Here is a 17,348-nt window from a genome sequence, read left to right as displayed (position 1 = left end):
CGTAAGCTGGGCATCCAGCCACTGAATCCCAATGGCTCAGGGTTGGTGAATTCTGCCAGAATTGGTCTTGGCGGGATACCTGGCACCCCTGACACCCCAAACGTTCCCTGGCCCAGCTCAGAGACGCAAACAAAATTTGTGGGGTTGCTTTGTTATTTGTTTACCTACACAAAATTTGACTTAAAGCTCAGACTTAATTCCTCCATCTCAAGAGATTCCAGAAGAGAGAAAACACAGAACTTGGCTGTGAAATATTCTTCAGAGAACTTAAAAATGTCAGTACTTGTCTGATATTTACTCCCCCGTCTCCCATTAGAGGACACTCTCCCAGGGTGCAGGGACTTTGTGTGTCCTCAGTTGTACACACAGTAGGCACTGAATGCAGCCTCGAGGTCAGGCTGCTTGGCTTGGAGCTCTGCTCAGCCACGAAATAGCCTGGACTCTGGAAAAGTTACTTAGCCGCCCTAAACCTCGGTCTCCTCAACTGCAAAGTGGGGCTAATGACTGTAATAATAGAGCCATATAGAATGAGATGTGTGTACATAAGCAGAGCACTTAGAACAGTGCTTGGCACTAAGTATTCAAAATATACTAACTATTATCCTTATTGACTGATTAGCAAATTTACTGAAATTCAGAACAGTGTGACAGCAAAAACAGATTTTACTGAGAACCATAAATGGCTTATAATTGGAGGCACAGCCTATTTCAAGGTGGTTTAAAGCTGTGGGTCCCCCGGGAAAACATGGGACAATTGGTTGCGGTGAGGGAAGACAATAGCAGAACTTTTATTCATGACTTAAAATCTTACCCTATAACTTTTTTAGACTATTCTTTATAAAGTACACATTATTTTAGTGCATTACTAAATGTATATAATTTTTTAAATTGAGATACAATTCATATACCAAAAGATTCACCTTTTAAAATATGTATATAATTCGGTGGTTTTAGTATATTCATAAGGTTGTACAACCATCATCACTATCTAATTCATCATCCCAAAAAGAAGCCCTGTACCCTCAGCAGTCACTCCCTACTCTCTCCTCTCCCCAGCCCCTAGCAACCACTAACCTCCTTTCTTCTCTGTGGATTTGCCTATTCTAAACATTCCACATGCATGGAATCCTACATGTATATAATCTCCAAATAATTAAAATACATGCATTTGGGAATATGTTTGCAAAATTATTTTACTAATGGAGTGCATGACTGAAAAGATTTGGAGAGCCCTGGTGGGGCGTGTAAAGCCTCTTGGTTTTATCCCAGTTCCTCTACTAGTTTGCTCTACAGATGCTCCATCAATCTGGCGCTACTGAAATTCTGACCTGGCATAGTCCAAAGCAGAACATGATCTAAGCACAACATACATTTTGCTTTGTAACTTATGATTTAACTTTGTTTTTATAAAAGGATGTTCTCCTAATTATGCTGGACAGGCTAACAGTTAAAAGAGTAATGCAGCCTGGGACCTGAGTTCGATCCTTGCTCTGCCACCTACTGAACTTCTCTGAGCCTAAGTTTCCTTGTCTGTAAAGTGGGGATAATAACAGGTGAGAATTAATTGTCTTTTCCTTTTTTGCATTAGAATTTGGCCTTAGATTCATGTTCTAGCTCTGTTCCCCTGCTTAATTGGTGGGGGCCAAAAGTATCTCTGAGCAACGTGTCATGATAAAGATGATTCTTGCTTGGTAGATTGCTTCTGAGTTGGAAGAACTGTAAATACTAAATGAAACGCCATAGCTTTGGGCTTCCATGAGAGAGGTGACTCTTGTCCCCTACAGGAACCCTGGAAGATGCTCCTATGGAGTTGTTTTTTGTTGTTGTTGTTTGTTTTTTGCGGGGAGGGAGGTAATGAAGCTTATTTATTTATTTATGGAGATACTGGGGATTGAACCCAGGACATTGTACATGCTAAGCACATGCTCTACAAATTGAGCTATACCCTCCCCTTCTATGGAGTTGTTACAAGAGACTCTGGGACAGGAGGATTTTTAAGCCAGAAGGAATCTTGCACCTGCCCAGTGAGATCTTGTTTCCTCCCATCTGTGGATTGCTGCACGGACTCCCTCAAGAAAGGAGCACCCAGACTTGCCCAGCCGGTGAGCTGTGGTTCCTGTCTTACAGCCTTGCACGCAGAATGGGGCCAAGTGTGGCTGCAACAGTCTTTGAATTTGAAGGTTTAGCTGAGTCTAGGAACACTCCTGATAGGTGTGGCAGATTAGGTAATGCCGAGAGCCTAGCATGCAGTAAGTACTTAATAAGCAGCAACTGCAAGTACTAAATAAATGGCTATTATTGTTATTATTAATGTTTTATTTTATCTACCCTTACCAACTCATAGTGGGCAAGAGATTCCAACCCTGAGAAGCCCAGGTTGGAGTATCAGGCTGCCAGATACAGCCCCATTATGAAACACGAGAACACACCTCTCTGTAATTCTCAAAGGAGAAATTACACAAATGTCCATTGACCAAGTATTCATATAGCACCAACTGCATGCCAGTCTTAGTACTAGATGTTAGGAGCACTGTAGTGGGAAAGATGGACATGGTCTCTGCCCTTGCAGAGCTTAAAACAATTAAAGAGCAGTTATACCGTTTTGTGATGCGGAAAGAGTGAGGAACTAAATTTTGAATTATGTCAATTTAGGAATCCAAGAAGACTTCTCAGAGTAAGAATACCAACCTCCAGCCCGTGGCACAGAATCCTAGGTTGGATAAAGATTGGAGGCCTGGCACTCACCCTCTCCCCCTGCTCACTGTACATACACATGGCAGATTGTTGTAACCATGGACAGGCCTCTCTGTATCCATGCCCTTGGGTAGTTCCCATCCACAAAGGCCTAGGCTTGGCCAATGACTTTGCTTTGCCCAATTGGACAATAGCAACTGTGCCACAAGAGAAAAACTTGAAAAGTGCCTCCATACGAAGGGCTTACTCTCTCTGGCTGCTCTCAGGACCCCTGCCACTGCTGCCATGGGAAGAAGCTCCAGCTGGCCAACTGGGTGATAAGAGGCTACAACAGGGCAGAAACAGCCTTTCCAGCTGAGTCTCTTAGGCCAGCCAGTCCCCAGCCAGCCAGAAAGCTGACTGAGATGCAGGCGTGAGCCTGACCGAGACTAGCACATCTGGCTCAGATCTGCAGAACCACTGTATATCGTGATTTACAATAAGAAATATGTATTTGGTCTTTGTCCCTGTTCCTGGCACCTAGCTCCTAAAACCCTTGTAATTTCCTAAGTGATAAAAGCAGCGGGAGAATCTATTATAATACTTGGTCTTTTGTCCTCAAATAGCTCCAATTCCTGAAATAGCTCCAGGGTGATAAAAGGGAATGTCTTGTTATTCATAACAAGCCCCTTTCAACCACACCTGAGTCTATGTTAATAAGGATAGGATTGGTTGCCAGGGGAATCAATCCTGTGATTGGAGGGTTGGAATTTCAGCCTCCGCAGCCTCTGGCCCAACTCTGGGGAAGGGACAGGGGCTAGGGGATGAATTAATCACCAATGCTCAGTGATTTAATCAACCATGCCTGTATTTTGAGGCCTCCTTGAAAACCCAAAAGGATGGGGGTTCAGAGAGTTTCCAGTTTGGTGAACACGTGGAGGTGCTGCGAGGGAGGTGTACCCACAGAGGGCATGGAAGCTCTGCACCCCTTATCACACACCTTGCCCTATGCATCTTTTCCATCTGGCTATTCCTGAGTTGCATCTTTTTATAATAAACCGGTAGGCAACTAAGTAAACTGTTTCCCTGAGTTCTGTGAGCTGCTCCCACAAATTAATTAAACTTGAGTTGGGGGTTATGGGAAACTCCAATCTACAGTCAATTTGTCAGAAGCACAGGTGACAACCTGGATTTGTGATTGGCACCGAAGTGGGGAAGTGGGGAGATGGTCTCCTCAACCTGTGGGGTTGGTAGATGGTGTCAGAACTGAGTTAAATTATAGGACATTCTATAATTCTAGTGTCACAGAATTGCTTAGTTTGGGAAAGAAATCTCACCCATTTAGTGACCAGAAGTAAGTCATAAGGAGATACATAGGTGAAGCGTGTCTTCCTTCACAACCACCCAGCTGAGCCCAGACCAAAGTGCTGTAACACAGAATCATGAGCTTATTGTTTTAAACCACAAATCTTTGGGGTGGCTTTTTAATGGAGCAGTAGATAACTGAGCCCTCTAGGAGCAGGCTGTAGAAGGAGAGCCCTAAACTAGGAGTCAGAGAGCTGGCGCTAGTTCTGGGTCTACCAGCTGTTACCTACATGATCTCAGGGAAGATGCTTCATCCCTCCGAGTCTCAGTTGTCACTTGATAACAACTGCTCTCTTGTCTGCCTCAGTGGGTCATTGTGAAGATCGCATGAATCACTTAGATCCCTCAAGGGAGCTATTAGCACTGCCTGAATGGCAGCTGGCCATAAAGAAATTTTGTTGCCCAATAATCATTAATAATGCCACAAGAAGAAAGAGTTGCATTCACAGAGCACTAACAACATTGATTGCACTTCTCACACCTTTTCTCATGTGGTCCTGGTAACACCATTCATGAGGGGAATAATACAAGGGGGATAAGTTATAGATGAGGATGCTGACATTCAGAGGGGTGCTGTAACTTGCCCAAGGTCACACAGCAGGATATGGGGAGACAACCATAGGTGCAGCTCTTACAGATGCCAGAGCTTTCTTTCTTCCCACTCCATGCACAGCCTCTCTTCCAGAGCCTGTGTCATGTCATCCACCCTCCTCAAGCCTCAGCCTCCTGAATGCTGGAGTGGGTGACTCACATGCTGCCCAGCTCCAGGCCCTGCAAGGAGAGCCTACAGGAGCTTCTGAGCTGCCCACTAGCATTTAAAGCAGTTCAGCAACAGATTCCACATGCACTCTTGCCTTCCTTTCTGATACCAGGGCAGCTTCCCAAGTCTATTTCAAATACTACCCTGGATCACCAAAGCTACCTTACAGAGAATGTACTTACATCTTTCCGTTGGTATTTATTTTTTAAAGACCTCATGGGTTTGTCATATAACAAAGAAGATTACGCTATCATCCTTCTTCTGTGGCTTCCTATTTGCTGTTACCCAGGAAACTGGAGTGAGGGGAAAAAGGAACCCTCGGGACTGGCCCAGGGCACTTGCTTTGAAGGTCATTCAAAGCAGAGTTGCTTTTTGTCAAGAGACTGCTTGGCCCAGAGTTCCTGTAGAAAGTGGTGGCATTTCTACTGGCCCACAATGTTCCTTCTGCATGCACACCCTACTTCCTGCCAGGAGCTGGTATGCCCCTGTCACTCGATTCCCCTGGGAGCCCATTGGTTTTCTCTCTCTCAACTCCCTCCTCAGAATCCAAGCATCTGTGTAAGTCAAGTGTTGCCCTTCTCAAAAAGGCTGGCACAGTCACCATCATAAAACAATTTCAAAACAGGTGCTTCATCTCTTGTGTCATTTACCTGAATTAGGGATCCTAATATCCCAGCATTTTAATAACAGGAAAACCCACAATTCACTTGCATCTACTAATGGCTGCATTCCTTGTTGGTTTTCAGTCATGCTTTCTTTCTATCATTTTAGCCTCTTTGTCAGAGAGCATGAACCCCCTAATCAACTGACTTCCCATCTTTCTCTTAAGCAACTCACTTGGAGGTAATTATAATAAGTATTTATAGAGGGCATATTATTTGTCAGGCACCCTACAAATAAGTCAAGACATTAATTCACAAGAACCTCTTGTAAGTAGTAGTTCCCATTTTACAGATGAGGAAACTGAGGCTCAAAGAGGTCAAGTAACTTCCAAAGGTCACACAGCAGGTAAGTAGCAAAGCTGAAATTTGAGATCAGGCTGGCTCCAGCTCCTGCACTCTCAACCTCTGTAGGACACTTGCCCTCAACAGCAGAGCATCAGTTCAGGCATGGAAGTTAATAAGAAGAGCAAATGAGTACTTGGGGGAGAGAGGCCTTTTACAGTTTATCAAGCCATGGTGAGAGTGGAAGGGTATAGCTAGGTGGTGGAGTATGTGCTTAGCATGCATGAGATCCTGGGTTCAATCCCCAGCACCTCCATTAAAAAATAGATAAATCTAATTACCTCCCCCCAGAAAAAAATGTTTTAAAAGCTATAATGAACATCCAGGACAGCATTTCCCTTAAAAACAAAAAACAAAAAACAAAAAACAAAATAAAAACACTATAGATAGCATTAGCCCAGTTTCTCTAAACAAAAAGACCTAACTGGAGTGGGTTTGGGTCCAGTTAGAAATCACTGTGTAACCCTGGGAAAGTGTTTGTCCCTCTCTGGGCCTCATCAGTCAAGTAAGTGGGTTTAAACTCCAGGATCTACCCTTTGCGACCATGAAACTTGAGTATCTCTTTATTCATCCTATTTTACAGAGAAGGACAGGAAGCTACCTAATGCAAAGGGCCGGGGAGGTTGCGGCTCGGGGAGGAGTGAGACCACCAGGGTTTGGCTGCCCACTTGCCTTGGGATGCCTTGAGACACTTCTGCTGGCTCTTCACTTGGTCTCACTTTCATCTTTCCAAAAGGACAACATATGCTGCCTTGCAACCCAACTGTAGATTCTTGGCACGAAGCAGGTGTGGGTGGGTGTGTGGCTCTTTTCTTCCTCGGGAACAATGCTCTGGGTAACAGTTCTTTATGGTTGGTTGGAGTCCTGGGAACAGAAGAGGACAAAAGATGCATTTGTCACTGTATCAAGAGTCACCAAAGGACTGGAAGGGGTAGAGCCTGCTCCAGCGTCCTGTAGAAGGAAGGGCACGGGCCCTGTTTCCAATGAAGAGGACGTTACTGAGGCCTCGTGGGCAGGGGCTGGGGCATGTGGTGCCCTTGACATTCAGATGGTGCCCTATGGTTATAAAGTTCTTTGTCCCACTAGGACCGCATAGAAACCTTGGGTTGGGGGGACAGGAATGGTGACAGTGGTGAAGAGGATGGGGAAGATGGTGATGACAATGGCAGCCCATGTACATCGAGCCCTCATACGTGCCAGGCACTGTGCTAAAGTGCACATGGGCATTGACTCCAGAAGCTTCCCAACAACATTAGGAAGTAGAAACAATTTCTTTATGCCTGGGAAGGCTGAAGCTTACAGAAGCTAAGTCAGGTACTCATGGAAACACAGCAGAAGGAGAACTGGGTTTGTTTTTTTTCTTTAAGTAATAAATTTAATTTAATTTTTTTAAATGGAGTACTAGGATTGAACCCCGGACCTCGTGCATGCTAAGTGTGCACCCTACCACTGAGCTACACCCTCCCCCGAGAGCTGAGTTTCGAACTCAAATCTCTCCCACCCTGGGGCTTTACCTTTTCTTTTTATGGGTGCAATAGCTGAGGCTTAGAGGTAGCAAATAGCTCAGAGCTAGTAAAACCAATGCAGGTTTTAAAATCTGGGGAGAAATGAAATGCCTATATTGCTGGAAAAAATAGAAAAGGTAGACCTCTGGTTGGTGCCAGATGGAGCTGGGGTAGTCCTCTTGACTGTCCCAGGCCACCTCCTTCCTTCCTCATCCCTTCAATAGGCACTTCTTTCAGGACAAAAAGCCCTGTTCTTCCACCCTCTTCCATAATCCTGGGGGTGACCTTCCACTGCCCCTCCACCTAGCCACTTCACCTCTTTCCTAATGCTCTTAAATCCTGCCCTCATGAAGCGTACGGTCTCTTGGGGAGAGACAGGTTAATTAAGTCACACGAGTTACCATTACTGAGGAAGCACAGGGGCCACAGCATCTAATCCTGGGAGTGCACGGAAAGCTTCCCAGAGGAACTGACTTTGAATGTCGGACACATTGGTCTGGGCCAAGGTTTTCTTTGAGGCCCCTGAGGCTGAGAGAAATGAGCCTTGATAAAAGAACAGGAAAGAAGGATGAAGGAGGAGGATGTGCCCTAATACTTATATAATCTGGCCCCTCCAGATTTGGGCCTTACTGAGAGTAGGCTGGCTTGGGTCTCTATCCTTTGGGGCAGTGGTTTTCAAAGTGCGGTCCTAGACCAGTGGCAGCAGCGTTACCCAGGAACTTTTTAGAAATGCACATTTCTCAGGCCCTGCTGCAGACCTATCAGATTGAAAACACTGGAGACAGAGTTAACAATCTGTGTTTCCTAAACCCTCCTCGCCGTTCTGCAACCTGCAGAAGTTGAGAGCCATGCTCGAGATGCCTATAGTCAAATGGATTCACTCACTGAAAGTATAATGGGTCCTGGTCCTCTCCCACTCTCTCACACACTCCATGTGGAAGAGGAATTCATAGATGATGTTCTGAGAGTAGCCTGATAAGCTCTGTGGCCGTAGAGAGAAACGGGACAAGTTGTTTGACGGGGTTGAGGATGGGGGATAAAATACAAGGATTTTAGCAGTTCAGAGATTAATTGCTACGGGCATGAGACTCCAGGAGGTAAAAGCATATTCTCTGAGAGCTGGAAAGAACCCAGCACATCATATCCTCCTCCCAACTCCATGCAAGACAAGAGCTGGGGAGGTGGTATGTTACCCTTTTAAGTAGCCTTTTCCATTGTTGGCTGGTCATGTCTGAGGTGAAATCTGCCACCTTCTGACTTCCTTTCATTGGTCTTAGTTCTCTGGATTCTTACAAAGAAATCCTCTTTTTTTCCCATGACCTCCCAAGGATGATAATCATGCTTATCCAGGGTTCTTAGTGAAGACACAGTCACTGACCAGCCAAACTATAAAAGAAGACCCTAGACTTATAAATGCTTTTATTAAAGCAAGAATGAATATGGTAGAAACTTCAAGTACACGTGCCCTTCAGCTGGGCCAGTTGACATGAGGGCAGTTTTGTGGATTGGCCCACATTCTGGAGAATGTTAAACAAAGGTTACAAGGATCTGATTCCTAACTCTAGCCCAAGTCTCTGAAGCTCCGTAGCTCACTGACACGCTTCCCATGTCGTTTCTTTTAAGTCCTACATCCATGACTTGTCTGGTTAGGAAGAAATTTTTGGACTATATTTTTAAACTATCATTGCTTATGGATATTAACTACTTTGCAGCCAGGATCTACTTAGTTTCTGGAGGAAACAGTCCTCAGAACATGTTTCTTATGTCATTCAAAGGTTCCTCATCACATCCAACCAATTGTGTGTTCACTCACACATTCATTTAACCATTCTGCACATCTAATTCCAGTCCACCCTCCTCAGTCTACCTGCAGTTTCTTCTGTAAACTGAGAAACCTAAGACAACCCTAGACAAGTTCTGCTCCAAAGAATATGCTAACAAAAGACCCAGAGAAAACAAAATGTGGCAGAAGGTAAAAGAGCAGCCTAAACTCTCTTTCGAGCTTCCACTCTCATGCTCTCCCCATGCCCTTCACAACACGAGGAAGAGGCAGGGGGATGACTAGCCCATTTCTGGGAGAGCCAGACTGAAGCCCCGGAAGAAATACAACACCGGGACCTGCCTCCCAGCTTGGTCACCTCATCACCACTCATTACCTCCCGGGCCTGGGAAGGCTCTCTGGATACCACTCTCTGCAGATGATGTCAGTTCTTGAGTGATGATAAGAAACTTATCTTCAATCAAAACAAAAATGTCAAAAGAAACTTACTATGAAATGGGGCTCTGACACTTCTTGCATAAAGACGGTCTTTGGAGAGTCACATCGAGATAAAAGCTCACTCCTCTGAGGCTGGAATCACAGCTTCCTTATGCTGTTGATGATGTTGGGCAAAAATGTGACCACATGCTCTTAAACTGGCTTTCCACCAAACACCAGAGAGAGAGCTCATTTGCCCACCACCTCGTAACAACTGGAGCCAAATCTCTGTTTTATTTTTACCAAAAAAAAGACTCCATCCTACCACAACAGTCCATTGAATTCAAGCCTCCACACAGAGGAAGCAAAAGACTTCCTAATCTCAAGCAAAAAAATGCCAGCTATGTGCTCCCACAGGGTTCCAGTCCCCTGGAGGCGCAGGGCACCAGGGCTATCACAATAACCTCCCAGCTGATCCACAATTCAATTCTCTTTTGTGCAGAACTCCAGACACTGTCCAACAGTTCAGATCCAAGCTTCAATCCCAGGACAGTGCACCCCGTGCTCCCCCCAGAAGCATTCCTTGACCTCACAAGCAGACTCATATTCAGACAGGCTAGAACTGGGGGCCCAGAGGCTGAACACATAGTTCTGGCTCTCTTTGAGAGGAGAGATGGATTTCCAATTTGACTCAGTAAGTGCTGCCTTCTATATACCAAGCACAGGAGGCAAAGGACGTGGGTGAGTGGTGCGGAGAGGGAGGGCAGCACTATGAAGCTCTCAAAGTGCTGATAGACAGAACACAGATTAAGCACACACACCAAGGAAAAAATGAGCCAAGCAGCCATGGTGTGAGCAGTAACTGCTTTACACTAAGTGCTTTAGGTGTCACAGGAAATGCCAGGTGGCTCCAAGAAGATGGATTTGACCTGGGACATTGGCTGACCTGTCTGTTTCCCTGAAAAGCCAATCTCCTTTCCTCTGCCCTCTCAGATTTATTTTTGTGCCCAAACCTGACCCGTCCCTCCACAGTTCACTATAAAATGTACTGTGTTTTTTAATCAGCACTGGGGTACCTGGTGAGTATTTTTTTATTTAGGCTTATAAGGAGCTATTAAAAATTTTGCATAAATCATAATGGATGTCCATGATGTGTTGCTAAGCCAAAAAAGCTAGATACAGAATGGTGGAGTGATGTGTAGAGTAGAATCCCATTTTTATCACCACGGCCACAAACAGAAACAACCATACCCATGTGTATCAATTGCACCATATGAAATGTCTGTTTCTAATAGGTGAAAAATGGTGATGATTTGAAAAGAGTGATTTAAAATCTGCTCCTGCCTCTCCCTGCATATGACCTGAGACAACTGCTTCCTGGTCCTTCACTAGGGACAGGAATATCTCAGATAGGGACCCATGCAGTAAGATCAGGGTATACGCCCTGCTTGGGTAAAGGGCTGGGAAAGTATGTGAGGCTTGACTAGCTTCAGGCATTCACTCATCCATCCTAAGGGCTGGTACATGATAACCCAGTGAGAGGTTTCCTCCCCAGTACTGCTTCTCCCTAAGAGACTAAAGGCCAACCCCTAAAATCTTGCCCAAGGGAGATACCTGGGGGTAACAGGAATATTTAACTGTGGATTTGGGGAGCCAGGGCTCTCCATCTGCCTCTCTCTTCTCCAGGAACTCACTGGTACTGACTCACACTAGGCTGCAGCCTTGGGCTCTAACCCAATACACACTCCAAGACACGGTAGTGGGTAACCCTTTGGTGAATGTAAGCTCACCAGGCAAAACTAACTAGACATCTGTTCATCAACATTAAAAACTTTTCTTCTTTGAAAAATACTGTTAAGAAAATAAGAGACAAACACAGAACAGATGGATACCTCTATTAGAATGGATACAGCTGAGGAATGAATTGCTGAGTTGGAAGATCAGATTGAGGAACTCTCCCAGTAAGTGGTAGGGAAATAAAAACAAATAGAAAAGTTAAACAATGTGAAAGAAGTGCCAATATCTAGATAATAGGCATTCCAGAAGAAGAGGAAAATAAACACAAATAGGAAATAGTTGAAGAAAAAACAGATACAAATTCTTACAATTAGGTCATTGAAAGAGCCACAGAGTGTTAAACAACAGATAGAAAGGAAAGTCCACCCCACATTATAGAATATCACAGACAACACAAAGAGAAAATCCTGAAACCCAAAAAGGAACAAGAAATAGATTGGCATTAGGCTTTTCAATGGCAACAACGAGATAAGAAAACAATGGAGTAATATATTTAATGAATTGAAGGGAAGAATTCTTGACTCTAGAATTTTACATCCATTCAAATTGTCTCTCAAATATGAGGGCATAAATAAAATTATTTTCAGGCATATAAACCCTCAGTTTGCCACAGAAAGGATCTCCTTGAAAACACTTCTGTAGAAAGTAGTCAAATAAGTGAAAGTTTATCAATAATAACACAGAATCAAAATTCTAGACAATGTCAACATGATGGGCTACAGGGGTAGGAGAAATCAAAAGCGCATTAAGGCATGCTGAAATATCTGCTTTCTTTGGGGAAAGATATAGTTTTCAACCTCACACCCCCTCATATCCCCCAAAAAGAGAAAATAGGAGAAAAAGTAAATCAATATAAAAGAAAACAGAGGAAAAACAGATTAAAATAGCCATAAAAATTAAGATAGTAGAAAGAAGTTTACATACTTATTAATAATCACAGAAATGTAAATGTACTAAACAAACAAACAAAAATACTGCTAAATGCTATTCAGAAGAGGTATATCTAAAGCATAAGAATAGGAGAGTTGAATGCGAAACGATAAAGAGGGATATACCAAGTAGATACTTACCAAAAGAAAGCTGGCGAATTAATAGCAGACAATGTAGGCTAAAATGAAAAGCATTGGTTAGACAAAGAGGGTCACTACAAGAATGTTAAAAACTCAGTTTATAAAGAAGACATTAAAATGCTAATAAATTGGCCTTTTAGAAGTTAAAGCAAAAATTGTTAGACCTACTGGAAGAATCTGACAAATCCACATTTAAGAGGAGATTTAAATATATTTCTTTGTTGTTAGGTCAAGCAAACAGGAAAAAAAATTGACAAAGATATAGAAGATTTGAACAATACAATTAAGTTCAATAAATATATACAGCCATCAGAAGACATACATTCTTTTCAAGGACACATAAAATATATACAAAACAATCCTTAGCAGATTTCTAAATATAACATAAACCGAGGGTCACCAATCAAGGCCTGCAGGTCAAATCCAGCCTGCCATGTGGTTTTTATACCAAGTAGGATGGCTATAATCAAAAAGACTGAAACTAACAAGTGTTGGTGAGGAATGTAGAATGATAGAGCCACTTTGGGAAACAATTTGGAAATTTCTCAAAAAGTTAAAACATAGAATTACTATTTGGCCCAGCAATTTCATCCCTAGGTATATACCTAAGAGAATCAAAATCATATGTTCACACAAAATCTTATTTAAAAATGCTACAGTATGGATGAACCTTGAAAACATTATGCTAAGTGAGAGAAGCCAGATACAAAAGGGCGCATATTATGTGATTCCATAATATGAGATATTCAGAATAAACAAATCCGTAGAGACAGAAAATTGATTACTGTCTGCCAGGAGCTGGGGGTTAGAAGAAATGGGAGTCACTACTAATGATTATGAAGTTTTTAGGGTGATGAAAATATTCTGGGATTAGATAATGGTGGGTTGCACAACTTAATATTCTAAAAACCATTGAATTTTACACTTTAAAAGGGGAATTTTATGTTATATGAATTACATATGAATTAAATAATTTTTTGCAAATATATTTTTAAAATAAGACAAAATGGATAAATTCTTGAAAAAAATCTAACCTACCAACTTGATTCAAGAAAAAAAATGGAAAGCCTGGATAGTCTGATCATTAAAAAATTCAAGCAGTAATTAAAACCTTACCCCAAAGAAAATGCAACGCCCAAATGTCTTTATAGGTGAGTTCTACAAAACTTTCAATGAACTCTTCCAGAGAGTAAAATGTCATTCTATGACTATAGTATAACCCTACAAAAACAAGATGACAGTACAAAAAAGAAAGGTTATAAACTCATTTTACTTATAACTAAAGATGCAGAAGTTCTAAATAGAATATTAGCAAATTAAATCCAACAGTTATAAACATGGTAATAAACCATGACAAATATGGGTCTGTCCCAGGATTGCAGGATGCTTTAATATTATTAATAGATGTTATTCATTATTGTAAGCAATTAAGAAAAAATTTAAGGTATATTAATAGACATAGTAATGTAATTTGATAAAATCCAACACCTGTTCATGGGAAGAGAAAAGTCTTTGTAAACTGTAATTAAAAGAGAACTTGTTTACTCTGATAAAAGGTACTCCTAAAAAACACAAAAAAATTATTCTAAATGAGGAAATGTGTTTGGTTATATGCTATGAAATCAGGAATAAGACAAAAATGCTTACTACCACCACTTCACTTCCACTCTGTACTGGATGCTTTAGATGACACAAGACAAGGAAACAATTAAAAGCAAAAAGAGTAGAAAGGAAGGAATAAAGCTGACATTATTTTGTGGATTATATGATTGCCTATACATAAAGTTCAAAATAATCTAAATAATTAGAAATAATAAGAGATTCCTAAATTTAATAGTTGCACTGTGGTGTGTAAGAGATTGTCCTTGTTCTCAATACATATGTGATGAATTTTTTAGGAATGTAGGGTCATTATCTCTGCAATTTACTCTTAAATGATGCTACACAAGTAGAATATGAATAATAATCTCTTATGTTAAGTATACATGCAAACAGAGAGGGAGATAAATGTAGCAAATATTATCAATGAGTGAATTTAGGTGGAGGAAGAGTGGGAGTTCATTGTAAAATTCTTATAAGTTTTCTATGGATTTCAAATTTTTTCAAAGTGAAAAACTTAATAAAACTACTTTAATAGTCTAGTGAAGTGATTGGATATAAGATCAATAAAAGTCAATTGCATTTCTTTGCATCAGCAACCAAATAATTAGGAACTAAATTTTTTAAAAAGGACTTAACTTATAATCACAACAGAACTACAAACTACTTAAGAATAAATCTAAGGGGAAAAAAAGAGTGGAATACCTATGTAGGAAATTACAAACCTTTTTGGAAAATATTAGAGAAAACGTAATTAAAAGGAGACATCCCATGATAATGACTAGAAAGAATTAACAGCTTAAAGAGATACTGCCCAAATTGACTGACTAGACACAACGCAGCATCAACACAATGACCGATAGAGCTCTTTCTTAACATCAGTCCTAAGGGATTGACAACCAACTGAGGTACTTTTAAGAAATCAACATTGTAACTCAGACAGAGAAAGAGAAATACTGTATGATTTTATTTGTAAGTGGAACCTAAAAAACTTTGGAAAATAGTTTAGCTTTTGCCAGAAATTTTGACCAAATGACCTCGCCACTCCATTCCTAGATATTTACCCACAAGAAATGAAAATACATATCCATATAAAGACTTATACATACACAATGTTCATAGCTGCTTTATTTTTAATAACCCAAAACTGGAAACAACCCAAATACCCATGAATAGGTGAACGGATGAACCAAGTGTGGTATTTTCACACAACAGAATACTCAGCAATAAAATGACTGAAGACTTGATACTTGCAACAACATGAGTGAGTCTCAAAATCAGTATACTGTATGAAGGAAGCTAGATCAAAAAAGTGTACCAGTGCTCCTTTTATATAAAATTCTAAAAAATACCAAGTAAATTATATAAAAATAAAGCAGATCAGTAATTACCCAAACATGGAGGAGGGAGAGAGGGGCAGGAAAGAGGGATTACAAAGGGTCAAAAGGACACTTGGTGGTGATGGATATGTCCACTATTTTGATTATGGTCACAATATCATCAATATGTATCATATTATACATTTTAAATACATGCAATTTACTGTATGTCAAGGAAAAAGTGCTTTCTGTAGCTTGACTCTAATAGAACAGAATAATTCCTTTTAGAGAGAAAATCTTTCTTTTTACTCTAATACCTCAGTGAGCCTTTTTGGTTGGGAAAGGTGAGGTCCCTTGGGCTGTCCTAGAAGTCGATTCAGACCATTGGAGAACCATTTACTTTGTAAAGTAAAACTATCAGAATTTTTCATTTTTTGGAGGAGTCCAGAATTCAGAGAAGAGGAAAACAGGAGAAGGAAGTCTCCAGAGAAAGTTGGAAGAATTCATGAAACATGCAGCCAGTAGAGCCTATGGAGAAAGATGGCCAGGAGACATTCCCTGGGGTAGAGATGGGCATAGAACTTTGATATCTAATATTCATAATTAAACTGTTTCCTATTCTGTGAAGTAGTCCCCCGCCACAATCCCAAAACCTTTAGCTAAGTCTTTTCCAGTCACTGGCCTTGAGTTAATGGTGTCTTGGGGAATCAAAGAGGAAGGAACAGTTCTACACATCAGGCAAAACAGAGAGAGAGGCAGCAGCTGCAGGAATTGTGAGATCAGTAGAGGTGAGTGGGAAGCGAACTGGAGGCAGGAATTAGGGGAGTAACTGCAAGGTATAAACATTCTCTTCCGGAATTGCTGAAACGTTAGGGTGGGAGATAAGTTTTCCGCAGTACGTGGGATGGAGAAGTGAGCCATTTTGTTTAATTATTAAAGGAAAGGGTGACTCCAGAGACTAGTAAACTTGGGAACATCCAGTTAAACTTAGAACACACTTTGTGAAAGGGCACTTTAGACCATGCTAGCTACCACGGAGGTGGCTCAATAGGAACTGAGCCACATGCAGACTGTGATGCGAATAGTAGTTGTCCCTTACGCTGTCAGTACTTCCCTGCTCTCTAGACCAATCCCTCAAACCATTTTGACTCCCTAAGTGGTCAGTGACCTACCTTTCTCCCTCTCTTTTCTTATTTAAAAAAAAAAAGGAAGATTTTTTAGTATTTTCACTTTCCCTCCAGCTTCATTCTTTCCCTGGCTAGACCAGAAAAGAATCCAAGTCTTTTACTGTAATCATCTTTCCTACTTCACCCCAAATATGAGCTACCAGGTTCCTGTTATTACCCAGTGAATCCTAAGTCCCCTCCTTTTTCCAGGAAAATACGGTTCACCAGGAATTTCAACGGTGAAATGGCAAGAGAGGGAATATGAAGACCACAGAGGTGGAAGGAAGAGGTTGTAAGAAATCCATGTCCCCCAGTTGCCAGCCATTAGCCATCCATATGTCTGGGCAATAGGTTTGGAAGCACCATAGCAATGATGAGACAGGCTCCCTAACAACAGCAGTGACCAAATACAACCACCTCACACGTGTACAAGTGGCTTATCCACATGTCTGCATATTTAGCTTGTGTCGTTCACATAACCTTGTTAGGATGTTATATTATTCTCCTTTCTCACATGAGGAAACTGAAGCTCGGAAAGGTTAAAGACCATGCCGAGTTCTGAATCCAAGCCACACCGCCTCTCTGCCATCTAAGGTGCTATCCCTCCCTAACAATTGGGCTATTTCAATCAAGGAATATTAACCTGGGCCCCAAGTGGGGTGGGGGACCTTCAAAGAGGGGAGTTCATAAATGTCTTTGGAAAAAAGTTTCAACTTTATCTCAATCACCTCTAACTGAAATTTAGTGTTTCCCTCCATTATGAATGTGAGCAACAAACTAAGCAGTGTTAGCACCTGTGATTTTGTCTCCAGTGGAAACTATGGACATTTTAAAATCTGTGCTTTTATTACAAATGTCTCAAAATACTGTTTACATTCATCAGGAAAGTTATG

The sequence above is a fragment of the Camelus bactrianus genome, chromosome 11 (assembly GCF_048773025.1).
Source record: "Camelus bactrianus isolate YW-2024 breed Bactrian camel chromosome 11, ASM4877302v1, whole genome shotgun sequence".
In the NCBI taxonomy this organism is placed as follows: Eukaryota; Metazoa; Chordata; class Mammalia; order Artiodactyla; family Camelidae; genus Camelus; species Camelus bactrianus.
Note: the sequence above shows the minus strand (reverse complement) of the source record.